We start from the raw sequence: 16623 nt of genomic DNA, 5'->3' as shown, positions 1-16623 counted from the left end.
AACATATTTATAAGTATATATTTATGCATCAAAAGATATTTGAAAGGTTATTTATCAAAGTGTTCCTATAAAAAAAATACCATTTGGGGCCTGGCACAGTAGCTCACACATATAATCTTTGCACTGTGGGAGGCCAGTGTGGACAGACTGCTTGAGGCCAAGAGTCAGAGACCACCCTGGTCAACATAACGTGACCTAATCTCTACAAAAACTTAAAAACAAAATAGCCAAGCATAGTGGTGGCATGACAATATTCCTAGCTACTTGGAGGTTGAAGTGGAAGGATCGCTTGAGCCCAGGAGTTTGAGGCTGCAGTGAGCTTCAAGTACACCATTGCACTCCAGTCTCGGTGACAGAGCAAGACCCTGTCTCTTAAAAAAAAAAAAAAAGGTACTATTTGAAGCAAAGATTTGGATAACATAATATAAAAAGTATTAGAAAAAATATAGGTGTACATATGTAGAAGTATTCTTATGCCTTGTAAGACTAAACAACTAAAATCATACAGGAGTAGATCAAATACATAAACCTTTGAAATTTCTGTATGGGATAAATATCATAAACAACATTGAAAGGCAAATGTAGGAAGCTTTTTTTTTAGAGACAGGATCTCACTCTATCACCCAGGCTGGAGTACAGTGGTACAATCACAGCTTACTGTAGCCTTGACCTCCCTGGCCCAAGCAATCCTCCCACCTCAGCCTCCCAAGCAGCTGGGACTACACATGGGCACCACCGTGCCAGGCTCTTGCTTATTTATTTTTATTTCTCCTTTACTTTATCAGCTTCACTAGAATGGAAGCTTTAAGAAATCAGGGACCTGGTCTGTTCTACTTCCAGAGTCTAGAATAGTACCTGTCAAAGAGTAGATACTTGATAAATATGTATTGAATAAATAGACAATGAGAGATAAGAACTAAATATCTTGCATCTCTGGTTTTTCCAGAAATACCTTTTTAGCTTTTATATATTGCAGACTCTCCCCTAATTTCACTGCTTCCTTTCACTTTCCTCCCTTCTCCATTTCTTCCTCTTCTACTTTCATGGAAAAAAAAAAATTAAATCTTTCCTCCCTTCTCCATTTCTTCCTCTTCTACTTTCGCAGAAAAAAAAAATTAAATCCAATTAATTGGGAATAGTTCCAGCTGGAAGGCAGAAGGAAATGCATGCAGGTGACATCCAGGATGACTTCTACCCCTTTACATCTACATTTGCCTTTTTTTAGTTAGGAAAAAATTCAAATTCTGCAGAAAGAGAACAAAAGTTGAGAGTCAGGAAAAGGCCAAAGATTAAAAATTATATAAGGTATAGTATAATGCAGGTTTATGTTAATTGAAGAGTTCATTTCCTTAAAATAGGATTGATAAACATTCATCCAAAAAAGTCATTCGCTTATTGCACACTTAAATAAACAAATGCTTATTATAGAAATGTAATTACGTTTTCAAAAGAAGCAAGAGTTCTGAATTTATTGACTTTTTCTGAGTCAATCTTGGCAAAGAGTATTCAAAACAAATTAGAAATTTCTGTACTTTGTCCAGTAAAAGCTTGGAAATAGGCTTGGCTTAGAATACAGGTGAGCAAACAGGTATTCTTTGGGTAAGCCCCAGCCCATACAGTTGTTTTGCCAAAAATTCAAATTTGAAATTGTTTTGAAAAATCATTTTCAATCTACATTGCCAATAGCAACAACCAGCTGGGGCTCATTAAGTACTAACAGTTGCTGAGCTTTAACATCTGACCCAATCTCAATAATCTGTATTTTGCTGACCCCTAGCTTCCTTTCCTTGTTTACATCACTTGCTTGGTCTCTGTAAATTTTCAAGTTTGAAGTAGCTATCTTAAAACAGAAATCAAAATCTATTAATTTAATACAATACTGAAGTCAGGCCACTATTCGGCCCATACACAGTGGTGCAGGAGCATCTCTTGTTTAAGCTCAATGATCATTCTGATTGGTCAGCACCGTATTGTACTGGTTGTTAAATATTTTGAATTTTTTTAATACTTTATTTTTTGGAGGAGTTTCAGGTTTGCAGCAAAATTGAGACGAAGTTACAGAGATTTTCCATATATCCCCTGCCCCCACGCATACACAGCCTCTCCCATTATCAACATTCCCCACCAGAGTGGTACATGTTTTACAATTGGTGAACCTACACTGATATTATTATCACCCTAAGTCAATAGTTTACATTAGGGTTCACTATTGGAGTTGTGCATTCTATGGGCTTGAACAAATGTATGACAACGCCGGGTTGGTGGCTCATGCCTGCAATCCCAGCACTTTGGGAGGCTGAAGTGGGTGGATCACCTGAGATCAGGAGCTCGAGACCAGCCTGGCCAACACGGTGAAACCCTGTCTCTACCAAAAATACAAAAAATTCCCCAGGCATGGTGGCACATGCCTTAATTCCAGCTACTAGGAAGCTGAGACAGGAGAATCACTTGAACCCGGGAGGCAGAGGTTGCAGTGAGCTGAGATGGCACCATTGCACTCCAGCCTGGGCAACAAGAGTGAAACTTCGTCTCAAAAAAAAAAAAATACAAAAATTAGCTGGGTATGGTGGCACATGCCTGTCGTCCCAGCTATTCAGGAGGCTGAGGTGGGAGAATTGCTTGAGGCTGGGAGGTCGAGGCTGCAGCGAGCCAAGATCATACCACTGCACTCCAACCTGGGTGACAGAGCAATAACCTGTCTTAAAAAAAAAAAAATGGTGAAATGACATGTATCCATCATGATAGTATCATACAAATTATTTTCATTGCCCTATAAATCCTCTGTGCTTTGCCTATTCATCCCACTGCTTCTTCCCTAGCCCATAAATATAATTCTTGCCTAAAATACTTCTCGTCATATTTTTAAGTTGACAGTTGTTTGAGTTTGTATTATAGATATTCAAATAAATAGAAAACTTTATTATATAATGAAAGTGAAGAAATTAGACCAATAAGTAAAGAATTTAAACCATATTAGATTTAACCTAAAACAAAGTAAGCTGTGAATGAGTAGAAATGTTTATCAAGTAGAAGAAAATATCCTACAGCATTCTTTAGTAATTATTTAGGTTAATCCTGTTTACAAACTATTGAAAGTATTACGGTTTAGGGTATATTCAGTCTTGAAATCATATATTTAACTACCTATTTAACAACTCCAATGAAATATCCCCAAAACATCTCAAATATGACCACAAAATATTTGCAGTGATACACAGTAGATTCACCTTGGCTGGGTTTCATTATTATGGTAAAATTCTTTTCATAATCAATAAATGTGTACCTTTGTCCCATGTCTTTACTAAATGAGTTGACAAATGAGTTATAGCCCATGTCTTTGCTGAATTAGTTGATTCTGAAGACACAGGTATTCTCAGCACTGTGAGTGGGATTCACTATGATCACAGAAAAGCCTTTAGAGCAAATCCCATAAAACAGATTTCAAATAAAATCACACAAAAGAACTTTAAGCCCTCCCCTTCCATTTTGTCTCACTTCTTTGGCTGCCACAGTTGCCCTAAGATGTTTGGGTAATCTGCTTTTTTACAAAGTGGGACTGGTGATGAGTGACCCCGAAAGTGGTGTTTGTGGCTGCTGGGGTCTTAGACCTCTGCTTGTTTACTGCCTGGTCCTCAGTGGAAATCTGAACTCTCTTTTTCCTGTTGCTCTGTCTTGGAAAAGGATGTAAACAATGATTCAGTGTGAGTGTTTGGGGCCCATGGTAAATGGGTGGAATAATTGAATCATGGAACATTATAGGTGGTAAGAGCCTTTATATGTTGTTTAATCTGCTCTATTTCTTTTACAATTGAGGAAATTGAGCCTCAGAAACATAAAGTGACTTGCTTATGAGATCTTATAGCCAGTGAATTAGAGAGTCAGTTAAAGAACTTACCCTAGGCTGGGTGCAGTGGCTCACACCTGTAATCCCAGCACTTTGGGAGGCTGAGGTGGGAGGATCGCTTGAGGTTAGGAGTTTGAGACCAGCCTGGCCAACATGGTGAAACCCCGTCTCTACTAAAAATAAAAAAATAAAAAATTACCAAGGCATGGTGGTGCATGCCTGTAATCCTAGCTACTGGGGAAGCAGAGATGGGAGGATTGCTTGAACCCTGAGGGCAGAGGTTGCAGTGCGCCGAGGTCACACCACTGCACACTCCAGCCTGGGTGACAGCGCAAGACTCCGTCTCAAAAAAAAAAAAAAAAAAAGAACTTATCCTATCATTTCAGATGAGCATATTGGTAGCATTGCTACCGTGAATTGGGGAATTAGCATAAGGAAACTTTACAATGGCAAATATACCATATCTCAGGAAAGTTCTGTATTTCACTCTGAAACTTCATGTGTCACCATCCTGCTAAGTAACTCGAAGGCATTTTCTAAATGACAGGATTCTCATTAATACCATGTTCAACTTTAACATTGAGAGTTAAGACTTTTGAAGAGATTTAGAAGACATGTCAACATGGGCTGCGCACTGTGATACAGGGAGGAAAAGAGGAGGCTGATGGTTGGTTGTGGTCAGCATGAGCTATGCAGAGGTATAGCCGACCAAGGAAACTCCTCATGCCCTTCTGTTGAATTCTTCATGTGCCTGGCATCATCTGTCACTCTGGCCTCTCTCCCAAGCTCCCAGCTCAGATCCTTCACTGCCTGTTGGACGTCTCTACGTAAACATATTAAAAAAAACAAAGGCTAAGCAATTCTCAAAGTGTATCTACCATCATCCCTTCAAAATATATTTAACTGCAAAATATGTTTAACTACAAAATATTTGTACTTCAACTCCAACAAAGTGTCCCAAAAATGTCTCAGATATAACTTATACACTCTCATCTTCATCTTGGCCCTCCGGCTCCTCCTGCAAATCTCACTCATCTCAGAAAATGACAATACCAGCCTTTCAAGATTGCTTGAGCCCAACACGCAGAAGACATTCTTGATCCCTCATTTCCTCTCCACTTTCAATCCTTCAGAAAGCACTGGTAAACCGAGCTCCAACTGTATCTCAAATTCACCCACTTCTCTCCTTTGCCAGCCCCACTTCAAGCCATACCACCTCTCCTCTTACCGGTTATACTGTAAAAGCTTCCTAAATGCTCTCTCTGCTTTCATTCCATTCTATGCCCCTCTCCAGTTCATTCACAGACCAGCACCAAGATTGATTTCTTCAAACGCAAATTAGAGCAGGTTATTTCTCTGCACCAAAATCCTTCCCTGGCTTCTCACTCTGCTTAGAATAAAGTCAATGTCAAACTATTTACCATGATCCTGAATTATGTTACCACCAACTCCCCAAACTTAATTCAAGCCTGACTATTGTTTACTCCCCAACTCTTCATTTTCTCAGCATGCCAAGCTCATTCCAGTCCAGGACCTTTGCACAGGCTGAGCCCTGTGCTTGGAACTATTTTTCCTGCCACTATTCCAATGGCTGGCTCCTTCTCATCTTCGGTGTTGGCTTAAATGGCACTTTCTCAGGAGACTTTCCTGACTACCCTTTTAAAACTATGATGACCCATTACATCCTATCTCAGCAACGTGTTTCCTTTGTAGCATCTGTGACCATCTGTAATTATTTTATTTATGGGTTTCTTATTTTATCTTTGTCTTGCTCACTAAATTGTAAGCCCCAGGAAGTTGAGGACCTTGACTATTTTGTTTATCTTTTTGTCTCTAACTCCTAGCATGGGACCTGGCATTTAGAAAGCACTCATTAAATATGTGTTGAATGGATGAATGAAGGAATACCTGCTTACTTCTCTGCACCCCACCCCCACCTCCACCCCAGGAGACCAAAAACTCTGTGTGGGTGGCAAATCTATCTTGTGATCAACACTTCCAACCCCAGAGCCTAGCACCATCCCTGGCACACTGTAAATATTCCATAGATATTGCTGAATTAAAATAAAATATAGGAGACCAATTATGAGACTATGGCAAGAATCTAGACTGATGGTAATGGAGACTGAACTAGAAAGATGGAAGGGAGAGAAGAAAGCGGAGGGCACCGCCACCACTTATTGCTGGGAAGACGCTTGCATTGGTCTTGTCCATCCTAGTCACTATTTGGTGCTATGTTATTAAAGCACTCTGGGAAGACTCTGCTAATCTGATGGCCACCAAACCATGCTACTAAATGAAAACAGCAAGGTGAAGAAGTGTAGTAGATTGTGTTCCTATTCCTATAATGTAAAAGTTGTATTTATACGTATGTATAGAAAATTTCAGTACACTCATGACCTATTAATGATTGTTTCTCAAGGAAGAAGATGGAGACTGGAAGGGAAATCTACATTTTAATAAATATTCTCTCATGTTATTTAACTTTCTTTGCCATCAGCTGTGTGTTACTTATTTTCAAAAAAACATACTAGTTAATTTATTAAGTTAACAAATGTCCCTTTACGTATCCCCTTATGGATTATAGACTTCAATTCTTAGGAAGCTAGAGTAATTAACACAGGTGTTATTCCCTCATGATGAATTAAAACAATAATTAACATTAGCATAGTACTTTTTCATTTCCAAAGCACTTCCACATACATTATCTCATTATAACCTAGTGATGAATGTATTAGTAGTAGTAGTAACCACATTTTATTTTATTTATTTTGAGACGGAGTTTTGCTCTTGTTGCCCAGGAAATGGCACGATCTCGGCCCATTGCAACCTCCGCCTCCCAGGTTCAAGAGGCGCCCACCACCACACCTGGCTAATTTTTTGTTTTTTTTTTTTTAGTAGAGACAGGGTTTCATCATGTTGGCCAGGCTGGTCTCGAACTCCTGACCTCAGGTGATCCACCCACCTCAGCCTCCCAAAGTGCTGGGATTACAAGTGTAAGCCACCGTGCCCAGCTGAGTAACCACATTTCATAAAGGAAGGAACACCTTCAAGGTAAACTCTAAATCGTGGATTCAGGGCTTATGAGAGGTCTATGAACATCAGATGCTGGTATTCTCTCTAAACACAACTGCTCTTCTGTTCACCAAATCATTTCCAAAATGACAACTTTCTACCTTTACTTCAGATTATATACATATGTATATTATATAGACTATTGGAGTGTATGGTAATTATTGTAAACACGTTATTGGAGTGTTGGCTATCCCTTTAAAACTCTATTATTAAATTGCAGGTTTCTTGCGTGCATTGAACATCTTGAATAAAGGTTACTCTATTTTTAATTTATGCTATCCTCTGTTTTATTAGAGAAAATATGAGTAACTTAAGACTTTTTTCCCCTCCAGTATGTATTGATCTGTTATCAACTTTTGATTTTGTTGGCAGGAACTTTCTGTGAGCTGAGGTGCATGATCCTGATATTGATCCCAGACAATTGCTACATCTGGTGAGTTTTACCACAGCCCTGCTGGTATCAGAGTAGCAATAATGAACTCTGGACAGATTGAATTTCAATCCTAATAATATAAAATGGAGGTAGGGGGTTCCAGAGTTCTCCTCTCTTATGTTAGTCTAAGTAACCTGACGGAGCTTTTTGATGAACTGGATAGATACACCCCTGCCACAACAAATAGGAAAGGGCCTTCTTCCTTCCCTCCTCACCAAGGGTTCTCAGTCCTGTATGCACATTAAAATCACCTAAAGAGGTTTCTAAACAAATATCGATGCCTGGGCCCAACCTGCAGAGATTTTTTGAGTCAAATTGTCTGAGCTGGCACCTGGATATTGATATTTTTTCAGACTCTGCAGGCAATGCAATATTAATAAATTCAAACTGTCTGGAGCTGCATTAGGCAACCAACTTCTTTCAGGTCTACAGGACGCAGTTATTCCCCGAAGCAAACATTACCCCCCTCCTCCCTTATCAAAGTACTTTCATGGCCCTCAGTGGTCTTGGCCAGCGCCATCTCTCCCACGCTCAGTGATGCTGAACTCTGGGCCTCCAGCTGAGAACTTGCTCAGACATTTGAGCCAATTCCAGAGATCTTTATAAAACACCAACCCTGCCTCTGGCTTCCTGTTGTGCCCTCTGTATGATGCGAGAAGACTCCAGATCTAGGCAAGAATTCAGGTTTCTATATTTCACAACAAAGTAAAAACTTTACCTACTGGCATGCCTGGAATTTAAACCAGATGAGTCTATTTTCAATTAATAACAGAATTTCTACATTTCAGGGCCTGCTAAGCAATACAGCCTGGAACTCTCTGCTCTTCAGTGCCAAATAAAATCCGATTGAAATCATAATCAAATTTCAAGGTCCACGAGAATCATCCTCTTGGCTCAATTCCATATGCTCCATCCCTCTGCATGGAGTTAGCCAGATAGTGCCACACCTGTGCTAGTACTTTAGATTCTATTTTCATGTCACCACAATGGTAACCTTTAGTATTATGGCTTTGGATTTTTATGGCGAGTTAGTAAAAGGAGTAGTCACAGAAATACCAGCCCTCTGATTTTAAGTAAAACTATATTTGAAATCAATAGCTTGTCTTTTGCTCAGTGGACAGTATCAACCATTTTGTCATTTTGTTCAATCAGCAATCATTTACTAAACACCTCCTTTGGACAAATAGATAGGCCATACATAGGTAAATCAGATACATATCTATGTTTCCAAGAATTCACAGATAGTGAAGAAAACTGATAGAAATAGTCACAACGCAGTGAGCCGGGTGCAATAAAAGGGTTTAGCACAAAGTGCACAGATAAGGACCCAGTGCCAACTTGAGGCAGGTAGTCAGAGAAGGCTGCTGGGAAAAGTAAAAGGGGTTAGACGGGAGGACATGGCTTCTCTATGTGGAAGGTTCACATTTAACATTTTAGCAAGGTAATTCTGGAAGCAGTAAAAAGGTGGATTTACTGAACAAACGCATGGATAGCGCTTGCCATGACCTAAGCACTGTTCTAAGTGCCTATGTATAGTAAGTCACTTGATCCCCGAACAACTCTTTGAGGTAGGAATATTATCCTCAATTTACACATGAGGAAACAGGCACACTGAGATTGTGCAACTTGATTGAGGTTGTACGGTAGTTAAGGAGCAAAGCCAAGATTTAGAGGCAGTTGGTTTGGCTCCAGGGTCCTTGCACTTTGTCATTATATTATACTGCCTCAGGGAGAGCGGCAGAGAGAGTCAGAGAGGAGAGGCAGGTGGATCAGTTGTAAAACTTATGTAATATTCCAGGAGAGATGGATATGCTTTATTTAGGAGGTGAAAACAATGAGAAAATTGACTGACACTCACTCCTGACTTCTAGCTTGGAGAGGTAGGTAAATTACTAAGCTTTTAACTGAATTTAGGAGTGCTTAGAGGTAGATGTTTCAGACATGTAGACCAAAAGGAGAAGAAAAGAGAAATAACATTTATAAAGCAACATTACGTTCTAGGCCTTCTACATAGTTATCTTGTTAAATTCTTACAACTCTAAGAGGTAGGTATTAAATATGAGGAAATTAAGATTCAGAGAGGTTATGTAAGGTCACACAGTACATTAGATGTTTGTTGGTTTGGGCTGCCTAGCATCCTAAGAGCACCCTGGTTTTCTTTGGGGGAATCCCATCCCTCCCATGCATGCAGTCTTGGTGAGACCATAATTCCAGGTACCTGCTGCCAACAAGCATCAAGGAGCTGTGCCATTCCTCTTTATGGCTTTTATTATAGTCAAGGCATGGTGAGGCTGGCCAGAGCTGTTTTGGGCTGCTTGCAACTAAGAAATCCTAACTGAAGTACACAAGCAACAAAGCCAAAACTCAAACCCCTGCCCGTCTGATGTCCAGCTCATACTTTTCTACTCCACCATGCTGCTCCCAGGGTTTCTGCACTCAGAATATGTGTACATGGAGATTGTTCACAAAGGGCCAATATGAGAGCCTTTCTACAAACCATTCAGTGCTTACTCCACAGTAAGTGAAAAATCTGTCAGGCAGTTAAATAAAATCCAGTTTGTTGAGGTATAACTTGCGTACACACAATTTATCCTATTTAGCCAACCAATTCTATGATTTTTAGCATGAAACTGCAGTCAGAAACAAAATATAGAAGGGTTCCGTCATCCAAAAAAGTTCTCTTATGTCCCTTTATAGTCAGCCTCTAACATCTCAGACCCCAGTTTCTGGTAACCACTGATCTATTTTTTATCCCTATGGTTTTGTCTTTTCCAGAATGCCATGTAGGTGGAATTTTACAATATGTAGTTGAGAGTCATGCATTGGGGTTCCCTGATCATTAGTTCATTTATCGGGTAAATTGTACTGAATGTTAAATTTGTTAAGTTATCAGACAGTCAATAAATATGTATTAGGCTGGGTACTGCTCCAGGTATGGGGGGACAGGAGTGGGAACAGCAGGGACCACAAGGATCTGAGTTCCTGCCTTCAATGAGCTCATGTTCCCATATTGGGCTGGGTTGTGGGTTGGGGGAAAACAAGCAAAAAACACATAAACAGGGCTTTAAAATAATTTAATTTTAAATCCTGCTAAGTGCCAGATGCGGCTCTAATAGGATAATGAGAGAGTGGTAGAAATGGGCAGAGAGGCCGGGTACGGTGGGTCACGCCTGTAATCCCAGCACTTTGGGAGGCCAAGGCGGGCAGATCACGAGGTCAGGAGATCCGGATCATCCTGGCCAACACGGTGAAACCCCGTCTCTACTAAAAACAAAAAAAATTAGCTGGGCGTGGTGCTGCGCGCCTATAGTCCCAGCTACTCGGGAGGCTGAGGCAGGAGAATCACTTGAACCTGGGAGGCAGAGGTTGCAGTGAGCCAAGATTGCACCACCGCACTTCAGCCTGGGTGACAAGCAAGACTCCACCTCAAAGAAAAAAGAAGTGGGCAGAGAGTGCTGATTTATCTAGAGTGGTTTGTTGAGAAATCTCTAACAAGTGGATGTGAATTGAGACCCAAATAATGAGAGGGGGACAGCCGTGCAAAGATCTAGGCAAGAGGCACACAGCAGAAGGAAGAACAAGTGCAAAGGCCCAGAGCAGGGCTGAGCTTGGTGCATTCGTTCAGGAGATAGAAAGCCGAAGGGACTAGAGTGCTGAGGACCAGGAAGCAAGTTGTGGGTCACCTGGGAGAGCCAGGAAGGAGCCCGATCAGGCGAGTTTGGTAGGCCAAGGCTGGAGGGTAAGTTTTGTTCTAGTTGTAAGAGGAAGCCTTGGAGAGTTTTAAACCAGAGAGTTATGTAACCTGATTTACGCTTGGTAAAGATACCTCTGCCTGCTGCGTGTTCTATGGACTGTGCTTGACAGGGAGGAGGGTGGGATAAGACTGGAGGAAGGGAGATGGGCCTGGAGGCTTCCTCAGTGTTGAAGGGGGAGCTGACGGTGACTTGAACCAGATTGTGGCACTGCAAAAGGTGAGAAGTGTTGGAACTTACTACTTTCGTGGTATGGTGGATAAAGAAAAAGAATCCCAAAAGCAGTTACATTTTAGTATTTATTTTAAAAGCTGACTTCAAAAATCTCATTGATGCAAATCTGGAGAAATACACAAAAGCTTAAAACTCTCTATAATACAAAGTAGGTTGGTGACTAATTTGCACAATGCAAGTAAGCTAGTCTTGATACTCGAGGTCAAAAAGCCTAAACTTGGGGATTCATTTAGTTTTGCTGTATACACTGACGGAAATAATCCAGTAGCCTCCATAGCCCCCACTCCACTTTGTGTTATGAGGACAGCAGGCAGTCAGCACACATGCACTGACTCACATGACACCCACATTCAAAGAGCTTTAATGCGTTGGTTGGATTCCAAAGTAAAAAGAATAGAGACTCATTGCCATGGTTGTACCTGGTCAAAGTCACACCCCAGCCACACTTCTGAGCCATTTGGCTTGGAAATGGGAAATATTATAAAGTTGAGTCAGGAATATGGCAAACCTCCAACCACAGTAAACTATTTACAAATTCACATTTTCTTGTGGCCTTCAGTTTTTTCTCCTTGACATCCTCTGTTCTATCAAGACATTAAGGCCCATGGCCCATGCAAAAGACACTTGGTGCTGTGTTCTGAGATTATCATTTTGGTCTACATCTGACTACCATCTTTCCAGCCAAGACCAGCCTTCCTTGTAAATAAAGATCTGTTCAGAGGATATGAAAGAATACATATTCAAGGAATGCTCTATTCCTTTAGCTGTTCAAAGGATTTGAGGACCTTGTTTGTTTTGAAACAAGTAACCGGCTTTCTCTAACCACATAACCTCAACCTCACAGGACAGCCAGCAGGAAGTCAGAAATGAAGAACAGCCGATGACCTGGGTGCACTCTCTGGGTGCAGCCTGCTGTTGTCCTGTCCCCACCCTTGTCCTGTTTTTCACTTGTCTTGTTGTTTTTAGGAAAAATTTTTGTCTGCTCTGAGGATCTTCTGCTCATCTCAGGTTTTTCTTTCAGGTAATACATATGACAGGTGCTGGACAGAGTTGAACTGGAACAGGGGTCTGCAGCCATTCACAGAGGGCATGTCAATCTCACTCAGGCAGGAGGCAGGAACATGCAGGATGGGAATGGGGAAGTAAACAGGAGTGGCCATGGACTCCTAGCCTCTTCTCTCCATGAGGTTTTCTCACTGTGAGCCTGCTCCAGGGAAGGTGGTTGGCTAAGGCCTGGGGAACAGCTCTGTGAGGCCTAGGAAGACCCCAGAAGAGGACTTTGCTGAGAAGAGAGCAGACGAGAAGTCAGGAGCGAGGTGAGAGCAGCTTCTCCCTCTCCTTTGCACACTTGTACGTAGGCATTCTCCCTCTATTCCCAGCTCCTGCGCCCAAGCCATAAAAACAAGTGTGGCCTACTGTAAGGCATTCCACAATAAATACCTCATTCCTTCTTCTGAAAGGCAAGCACAGTCACTAGCAACTAACACTGTTGCCACTGCTATTCGTCTTTCTAGGTATTAAATAACATCTAGTTGAGGGCAAGAGTGGAACACAAGAGACATATCCAGACGGAGAAAAGAGAGAGAGAATGAAAAGGGAATTAATTGGTGACGTGGGATGTACCAATTTTTCCTCAGGGTTGCCTGTATTCAAAATACAAAAATACTCTGTGAATACGAAAGTATTCAAAAATATTCGGTGAGCAACTTTCAGTGTATATTATTTATCAAATAAGCATTTTTTTTGCACCTTGGCACATGGTAGGTGCTCAATAAAAGTTATTGTTATTACTGGTATTAGTACTGTTGCTGTAATACTATTACTGCATGCCATGTTAACATACTGTTCTGGGTTCTAGGGATAGAGAGGGACAAAACCTAGTCTGTGTCCTCAAGGACTTACAGCCCAGAAGGGGGACAAGTGAGTTAGTGGCAGGTCCTGACACAGTGTTAATAAATGCTGTGATTAATGTCAGCATTAATAATATGACTAATGCTATTAATGTCAGCATGAACGCTGAGCCAGAATGGACCAGACTTTTATGGGAGTCTACAGGAGAAACACTGGCTAGGAGTGGGGCAGGGATGAGCACTGCTTTCCAAGAAAATAGTCACTGAGAGGAGTCTCAAAAGACAAATAGAAACTGGCCAGGTATATCAGAGCCTTTCTTTTTGTTAAGAAACAGGGTCTTGTTCTGCAGCCTCAAACTACTGGGCTCAAGTGATCCTCCTGCCTCAGCCTCCCTAGTAGCTGTGACTACAGGCATGCACCATCATGCCCAGCTGTTTTTTGGTAGAGATGGGATCTGCTATGTTGCCCAGGCTGATCTTGAATTCCTGGCCTCAAGGGATCCTTCCACCTTGGCCTTCCAAAGGTGCTGGGATTACAGGCATGAGCCACTATGCCCAGCCAGTCAGAGTCTTCATTGCAATTGACAGAAACAGACTGGCCTTTTTAAGCAGAGAATGTATAGAGAGGCTATCAGATGATCACACAATTTCTAGGAAACTTGGAGAACAAGATTTGGGAAAGTGGTGCCAGTGAGGTGAGGATGCCATTGGTGGTGTGGCATCACAGACTGGCCACTGGAAATCACATGCTGCTGCCCCCTCACTCCTGCCAACCACCACGGCCAAAGGGAGTCTTCCTTGCCCTGCTTGTTTGTATCATTACTTCCAGATTCAATATTGCTAATAGGTGCAGCTGATGGACCAAGCCAAGGCTACCTCCCCACATCTTAGCTGCCAAGGTAGCAGCAGATTGAGTGCTGGGTCTTTTCAACTTCTGTAAAGGAAGACAAGCACTGTCTCCCAACAAGGCTCACAAGTGAGGAATGTCCTCACACATTTGGAGAGGATTCAGAGGCCATGAGTCAACAAATGCCAATTACTCTCCACCAGGTGAAGCAGGGAGGAAAGGGTCTAGTGGAGAGGGAACATGACCTGGGGGTGCTGGGGGTAAGACACAGCATAATGCAGGATGAGGACAATAACTCACTTTGACTGGAGCATGGAGTATGAGAGGGAGATAACCAAAGAGGAAGCTGGAAAGGTAGAGAGTCTAGACCAAAGAAAAGCCTTGTATATTCTGTGCCTGACGAGGAGTTTGGTCTTTATTTTGTGAATGAAGACATAGTGATTTATGTTTAGGGCTTTGGAGGGGAATAGAGGTGGGGTAGGGGTTGGCAAGGAAGATCAGAGTTTTGAAATTTGAGATGTGCGCTCACAAGTCTTCCCAGAGAACATCTTCTCTGTAGTTCTAGGTCAAGGACATTTATTTAGCTTTTGTAATCATCTTGCCAACCATGGCTTTCCATTCTGCCTTTTTGTGTCATAAGTTAATTTCACCTTCCCCAGGTTGCATCTATCACACAGGCTGATTTTGGGCTATGCATTGTTCTTATATTTGAGGGTTATGTAGACACAGGTGGAAACTGGCCAGGATTGCAAGAACTGTATTTGTTTAGAGCCAACACAAACGCTCAGCTACATCTATATTTTCACAATAGTAAGTACACTGCACTAAGACATAGAGGCAAATTGTGAAAAGCAGATATCCTCTTGTGATCCTAATTCATCGGGAAAAAGTACAATATAGAGATGTCTGCAGGTGTCACAGAGTAAAGTGGAGGCGTAACAACAATCCGGTTAGTGGGGGGCTGTTGTTCTGATAGGAATTTGTAGGCTAGAATGGGAATTTAGTAGAAAACTAGTTTCCCATCTCCTGGAGAGTCAAAGCTGTCTGGCTTTCAGGCCAGGAGAAAACACGAGGGTGAATAACATCTGGGGAGGCGATGCTCTGGGTGAGGCACCAGGAGTTGGTGCAATCACAGACGTTGTCTGCAGCACTTGTGTGAAAAGGCAAAGAGGAAACCCATTTCCATCTTCATAGGGGGCAAAAGAAAGAAACTAATTCAGACTCAGTTCAACATGTCCTTCCAATTCACCATCTCTCCCCTACCTGCCCAATCACACCTGCCCATAGAATGAACCATTACAGCAATCTCTGTAAAATCATCCCCAGTCCCCTAGTTCAGGAAGAGGCGCTGTTTGGGGGTACATGGTTTATGAGTGCAAGGCTAGGAACACCCCCAAACCCTAAGACATCTTCTCAGTGAGCCCCACCCCAGCTGCCTCTGCTTCCCAGGTCCTTCGCTGCGTTTGTTAACGTCTGGAATTCCTTGGTTGGAACAGATAACAGCATCTCAATAAGTGAGGGTGATTCTTGTACAGTTCTTGACAGCAAAGGATGCCAGACGTTTCGTGATTTTGAGTCTAGAAAACTCTATAATTTCTTTGTGAGGTCTCACAAAAGTTTACAGTGAGAATGCTTTGGATAGCTATATCTGTACATGTTTCTATGCAGATTTAGAACTTATGAATTTTAAAGGATTTTTTAAAAATTTAAACTAGGATTTTAAAAGTGAGTAGAATCTTCCCTGCCTTAATAGCTTCAGCTCTGACAGAATTACCTTGTTAGCCAATGAATCTAGCTGAGATTTCAAAAAGTAATTTTTAGGCTGGGCGCAGTGGCTCATGCCTGTGATCCCAGCACTTTGGGAGGCCGAGGTGGGTGGATCACTTGAGCTCAGGAGTCCAAGACCAGCCTGGGCAAGATGGCAAAACCCCGTCTCTACAAAAAATACAAAAGTTAGCCGAGCGTAATGGTGTGCATCTGTAATCCCAGCTACTCAGGAAGCTGAGATGGGCAATTGTGAGTCTGGGAGGAGGAGGTTGCAGTGAGCCGAGACCTGCCACTGCACTCCAGCCTGGGTAACAGAGCGAGACTCTGTCTCAAAAAGAAAAAAAAAAGAAAGAAAAAGAAAAAAAGAAAAGAAAAAGCATTTTGGGGGAGGTAGGAAGTAAATCACTTGGTTCCTTATGTAAACCACATTATTCATTAGATAAATATCAGACGTAGACTTAAATGTACTTCTTGAGGAGTGCCTTGGAAAACCACCCATATGTGAATGGTGAAATGGGCATCTCTGCTCCTCATCATCCTGGGTGTGGGGTAGAGTGGGGCTTATGAAAATTTCAGCCCCACTGTCAAAACACAGTACAATGATTTTGGGGAAAACATGGCCAACAGCATATTTTCTCAACTCAGTCACAGTTTTGTAGATACAAGCACAGTCACATGAATATAACTCACTTTTCTTTTCTTTTTTTTTTTTTTTTCGGTTTCCTTACAGTAAGAGCCATACTCTTACCCTCTTACACTGGAGTATTCTGGCTGAGCTTGATTGATGTGCTCTGGGTCAGTTTAGAGACCAAGACATTCCT

The sequence above is a fragment of the Pongo pygmaeus genome, chromosome 6, assembly GCF_028885625.2.
Source record: "Pongo pygmaeus isolate AG05252 chromosome 6, NHGRI_mPonPyg2-v2.0_pri, whole genome shotgun sequence".
Lineage (NCBI taxonomy): Eukaryota > Metazoa > Chordata > Mammalia > Primates > Hominidae > Pongo > Pongo pygmaeus.
The sequence above is the reverse complement of the archived record's forward strand: the minus strand, read 5'-3'. Positions refer to the sequence as shown.